The 6194-nt window shown below is 52.1% G+C and overlaps 1 long non-coding RNA gene across 1 annotated transcript; it reads left to right on the top strand.

The window, feature by feature from the left end:
• Positions 1 to 1464: 1464 nt before the first annotated feature.
• On the top strand, positions 1465 to 3660 carry LOC120673881. The gene is made up of 2 exons (XR_005674911.1): positions 1465 to 1590; positions 2457 to 3660. It is a non-coding gene; the product is annotated as an uncharacterized LOC120673881 (long non-coding RNA).
• The last annotated feature ends 2534 nt before the right edge of the window (positions 3661 to 6194 follow it).

The following is a 6194-nucleotide window of genomic DNA, read 5'->3' as shown; positions in this document are numbered from 1 at the left end:
TTGGGGTGTGTTTAGATGTGTAAAAAGAGTGTAAAAAGTGGATGCGAAAAGTCACATCAGTCACTGTAGCGCACTGTAGCACGTTTCGTTTGTTTGTGGCAAATATTGTCCTAACATGACCTAACTAGTCTCAAAAGATTCGTCTCGCAACGTACATCAAAACTATGTAATTAGTTTTTTTATTTAACTACATTTAGTACTCCATGCATGAGTTATTTGCTATATTTAATGTTTTGATGTGATGGAGATGTGATGGAAAGTTTGGAGTTTGGGGGGAAGTTTTTGGGAACTAAACACAGCCTTGATGGCAAAGGCTGACCATGGTGTGCAAAAGGCTTCCCCTTTCTGCAAAGCCAAAAATTATTCGCGGCCTTTTGGACACATCTGGTCGATATTCTTTTGAACCGTGGCAGATCATTCGATGATGACTTTCTTCTTTTTTTAAAAAAAAAACTGTTTTGCGAATACATGCTCTCAGCTAGATGATCTATCAGAAGCATGCATTGCTCTCCTCGTCAGGTATTTCTAAATCAGAGGCTCGGAGCTTGATTTTTTCTATGAATTTGTCTGTTTTTTTAACAGTCTTTAGGACTCGGGAGATCCTAGCAGCTAGGGCGTGTAGATAAGTGCTCAATAATTGAACAAAGGAGGATCGGGTTGGTCTTGCATTGGAGGGGGGCAACGCGTGCACGGAGAGGATAGCCATGCTGCATCCTGCAGGCATGTGCGTGTGCACTTCGATGGAGCCGGCACTCATCTCCATCCCACACGAGCGAGTGTGCATGCCCTTTATTTTCCACAGTGCTCGCAAGATGGCGCCGTGATGGGCCTCTACCTCTCGTCTCTCCGTCCCAGCCCTGCTCTAGTGCTCTGGCAAAGCCATCATGATCTACCCGTCCATTTGCATGCCTCTGCCTTTCTCAATCAAATAAAGAGGCTACAAAAAAAACTTTATTGTTTTTTTATTGCATTGGCACTAGCATAGTAGATGGCATCATCTATCGAATCCATGCATGCAGATTGCAGCACGAGGTGGCTCCCTTTTCGCTAGCTACAGTACGTTTCCAAAAGCAGGATCCTGTGCAACAAAATTGGGCGTATATATAGGCGTAATCATAGAGAAACTAATAACGGATCGATGTAACCCTGGCACTTGCAGTGCTGAATTGGCATTATGGGTTGATTATGAGCCTGATTATAGCTGTGTGGCTGCAGCACGTGAGGCTGATGATGGCCGCCCGGATTGTGGGCATTTCCTCGGGTCGGGTGGGTTGTGGGCATCATGCATCCATGATGGATTTTCCGCGCCGTTTTGCTCCTTAGTTCATGGGCCGAGCAGACGTACGCAACACATGATTTGTTGCCAAGGCCCAAAAGGTGCCAAGCCCAGCAACCGTGCCACTGGAAGCCCAGATCTCCAGCCCAGAGAGCAACAGCCCACTCCAGCCCTGCCCCACGTGAGAGGGCACGTGCCCGATGCCACCACCGAGGGGAGAGCGGAGAGGAGTGGGGACTGGCCGACCACGGCGCGCCGCCGCCGCCGGGGTGGGGTGGGGGTGCGAGGGAGCGCTCGCTGGCTCGCACTCCGAGGTGACCTCTCGTCTCCCGCCAGTTCCTCACTCCTTCGGGGCGCTGCGTGATCGTCGCGGTTGAGGAGACTTAATTCGTGGGAGGGCCAGTTGGTGAGGTTTTGGTCAATGGTCGGTGCTGGATCCGGGGCCTGCACTGTTGCGATTTGCTGCTCGGATTGGGCTCCCATTGGGCGCGCCCATGTCCTCGCGCTGTAGACGTACGTGGTACGAGTTGGATAGTTCGTGCGGAATTGGGACAGTTTAGGACGGGATTCAGTCATTCAGACTTTCGAGGGTTAGGCAGGCTCCCCTTGGGTAGTGTGCTTGTGTGTGCAGCATGATTCCTCCATTTTTGGTTCAAAATTTTACCGAATTGGGTGTAAACCATGATTTCGTCTGCCTCATGTGCAGGTCTCAGTTAGGGAACTGTTGCTGTTGATAGCAGACCCTTTCATTTGCCCATTTCGTACTTTTTAGTTAGATTAATTAATTGCTAGGAGGTCTAAGTAGTTTTTGCTGGGGATCATGGATTTCGTCTTGTAATTATGCTACCTTGTGTGCCAGTATTCTGGTAGGCTCCTACCAGCTCAATTGCTCATAGGCTAATTGCTCTCCACATCAGCTTGGGATTTCGCTTGAATGTGGTACAAGTTGGACACTATTCTGAGTTCTGAGTACTAATGTTGGTGTTCTTTACCATACCGTATTCTAGCTGTCCTTTTTAAATTGTCCTCAATCTAACTATGTACTGCATTTTGTCATACTTTATATGCTTTATTATTACTGAGACTCTAGTTGTTAATTAATGATAACTGAGATATTTTCAAAAATGAAAAAGGCAAGTAAGTTTATCTAAGATTTTTTTGTCTCCTGATCATTTTGAAGGCATTGCTCAGGTTGGTAGATTCCTTTCTGGATAGCATGTCCATGCTCTGTTCAGCTGCTGGCTAATTCCTTCCATTTCCCGCCATCTTTTTCAAGCAATGTTGTGTGATACCATCATTAGCAGTTGTCAGTTGAAGAGGAGCATACAAGCAATGTACACATCTCTTCAGGTAGATGGTGGGCCTTCTGTACTACAGTTATGCAGACGGACATTGCTCACATTGCCCACACCCCCATCTTAAACTATCAAAATTTTGAGAGGCTTGTGTATCTGTATCTCCAACAATGCGTGTTTTTGAACAATCACGTTGTAGCCCTTGTTGTTCTGCTGTTTCTACTATTATTTTTATTTTCTAACTATGGTTTTACAATCCAGGAGATCTTGTCCTGGCAACTGCTGAGGGCCTGAGGCCAATCTGTCAAATCAACTAGAGCTCTCCCAGATACCTGTACTCAGGCAGTCTTTGAAACATTTTCTTCTATTTCTACAGGGTAGTCTTTAGCATTGGGATAATTTTCTGGTGCTTCTAGTCAAGTCGAGGATTCAAGTTTCTAATGAGAGTTTTGCTCCGGTGGTCCCTTCCATGAAGTTTTCGTACCTGGTGATGTTTCTATCACAGTTCATGCATTCCTCACAAAAGTACGCAGTTAATTCTTCACCTGATGCTGAAGTATTGCATAGGGAGTGGAAAAAGTAGCTCCCAGGGTATTCAGTGTTGGAGGAAGGTGACTCAGGTCCAGAAAACTGCTTTTGTTCTTTCCTGACTACTATCACTTAGTGGAAAATACCAAGTCAGATTTCCAGCGAAATCATTATTACCTAATTCAGAAGAAGTGTTATCCTTTAGCATATATGGCATTACTCAGTCTTTCTTGAAGTTCTGGTATCGCAAATGTTCTCCATAGACTATGATGCAAAGTGGAAACTGACAGTGAAACGCCACAACGTTTCCTTAGTTCTTTACCTATAGATGAAGCATGATGCAGCTGTCAGTGGGAGTGTCCAAAAGTTTTGTCTAGCTCTTCAGCAATCGACTCGTGTTGTCTAGCTCTTCAGTGATCGGCTTACCATTGACTCCTGACAAACCAGTAATTTGTGAGGCTCATCCATGCAACGCGCTTGCTGTTCTTGAGATAAACCAGGATTCTGCTTTTGTAAGAGATTCTGTTGTTTGCTTCTGCCAGGGATATCTGTTTCTAGTTACCTCTGTGACCTTTGTGTGGTTCTTCCGCCAATTTCTATTCCATCCTTTTCATCGCATGGTGATGCTATCAAATTCTGGCAATGGGTTTGTCGTGGTGCTGCAAATCACAGCCGGGTGGCGGAAGGCACCCGCCCTAGCCCAGAGGGTGTATACTCAGGGGGTAGCTAGTCTTAGATCGGTCTCACTCAAGAACACGAGGAACACAGCAGGATTTAGAGTGGTTCGGGCCGCCGGAGCGTAATACCCTACGTCCACTGTGTGTTGTATTGCCTTCCCACGAGAGTGAGAAGGTTGCGAGAGTTTGAGTCAGTCTGGCTTGTCCTGTGCATAGCGAGCACCTCCCTTTTATATCTCAAGGGGGCGCGTACACAGCCGTTGGATCCCCGACAGGTGGGTCCAACGATGCAGTATAAAATAACGTACTGTTCATACATTATGGCGTCGCAGGCAAAGGAGATCTCTCTCTTGGATTCTCTTGCCTGCTCCCGGAGCCCTTCGTCCATCATGTCCTGGCGTTGTCTTGTCAGGTCGGGCCTGTCGTAGCTAGTGGCATCGCCCGCCACGTTGCTTAACCGGGCGGTGTAGCTTGCGGCGTAGGCGGCATGATGGAAAAGCGTCGTGCTGTCGTATCCATTTAATGCTGCAAGCGGGCTCTGCGCGGTTGCGGCACAGGCGGCTCCACTGTGCTCCTTGGTAATACGCGGTGCTCAGCGAGGCCTGACAAGGCTGTCTTGCGTACCGCGGCGGCAGAGCACGCCTTGTCCACCGCATTAAATGCGGCAGGTGGGCGAGTCTTCCTGCGGAAGACTCGCGCACGATCCCGCGTCTCCGGGACACGTGGCGACTCCGGACCCCTACACGGTTAGGGGAGTCCGGACGGGCGCAGGAGGTCCCGGACCCTTCTGGGGGTCCGAGGCCTCGGCGGTCAGCTCGGAGCTTCCCTTCCTTAGAGACACGTGGCGTCACCGGACCCATCCTCAGGCGGGGAACGGTCCGGGGCCGTTGGCCTGGTGAGGGAAAAGCCTAGCCTGTGGGGCCCGGCTACTCCGTCTTTCCCGCGCAGCTACGGATAACTACGCGGGTCCTGCCTTGCTGCAGTAAGAGTGGGTATCCCTGTTACAGGGTACCGACAGTGGCCCCCGGGCCCACCTTGGGGGAGGTACGAACCCACAGGTGGGGCCACTTCTGCGGTTTGGCTCTATATAGCTTGAAGTTCCTTTCTGCAGGGGTCTTGACCGGCTTTGACTACCCGTCGGGTTGGTTGCTGCCTCATCACATCGCAACGGCTTACTGACTTTGGGCCCCACGATCAGTGGTTCACCTAGTCACACGCGCGACGTTCGGCATTGTTGCGGCCGGAGTAAACGGATCATTTACCACCGGCGCGGCTCCCGAAAAGCTCGGCCACGCCTGCGATTAATGCGCGCACATCAGCCCAGCTTCCGCCTTGCTCCACGCGCGCGGGCGACGGTTCGGATCCCGCCTTTTCACACCTCCGTTGATTACCCGCTCTCCCTGACAGGTGGGCCTGGGCCCCCACGTCATGGAGCGGGCGGTTAACTCTAGGCGCGGGCGTCGCTTGAGTTTCGGCGACGGTTCCGGGGCGCGCCGGTTGGGTCAGGCTTTATAACGGGCGCACCGCATTCCGCGGTTGCTTTCCCGCATTCGTCTTCTTCCTCCAGCCTTTGCGCCCTTTTGCCTTCTCTCCCCCCTACACAGGCACCCTTCTCACTCCACCAAGAGATGGCATCCCTTGTTCATCCCCGTCGCTTCCAGACCGAGGGAGAGCTGAACACAGTGCGCCGCCTGCTTGGGTGGAGTGCTCAGGAGACCGGCTGGGGGGTGCGAGCAGGCTCGGTTCCCCTTGGCAACCTCCGCGCCGGGGAGTTCGTGCTATTCACCTCGCACGTCTCCGCCGGCGTGGGACTGCCAATTTCTTCATTCTTACTGCTGCTGCTGGAAGACTTCGGCCTCCAGCTTCAGCATTTGACGCCCCACTCCCTCCTCCTGGCGTCCATCTTCATGCATTTATGCGAGATGTTCGTGGGAGTGCGTCCCTGCGTCATCCTCTTCCGCTACTTCTTCATTCTGGTGAGGTCCGGAAGGAGCAGGGACGAAGTGGGAGGGTACTACTTCCAGATAAGGAGCGACCTGCCGACTCCTTACATTCCCGGCCTTGCTGGCGGAAGGTGGGAGGAGTGGCGCAGGGATTGGGTGATCGCCACCACCGAAGCCAACGAGCGCCTTGCCCTGCCGACCGCGGGGCCCGCCTCCGACAAAGCATCCTGGAGGGCCAAGCCGTCGCTGCAGCCGGAGTTCGACTCCGTGCTGGACAAGATCAGGTCGCTGGCGGAGAGCGGCCTCACCTCATGGCACGTGCTCGGCGACTTCGTGAAGCGCCGAATCGCCCCCCTGAAGCAGCGGCCGTGTCCGGCGTGGAGCTTCACCGGCCTCAACGATTGCAGCAGGACCTACCGCGGGGAGGGAAGCGACCTGACCCAGGAGGCCTTGGAGGTCCTGGTGCGGAACGTGA

The sequence above is a fragment of the Panicum virgatum genome, chromosome 5N (genome assembly GCF_016808335.1).
Source record: "Panicum virgatum strain AP13 chromosome 5N, P.virgatum_v5, whole genome shotgun sequence".
NCBI lineage: Eukaryota > Viridiplantae > Streptophyta > Magnoliopsida > Poales > Poaceae > Panicum > Panicum virgatum.
The sequence above is the reverse complement of the archived record's forward strand: the minus strand, read 5'-3'. Positions and strand labels throughout refer to the sequence as shown.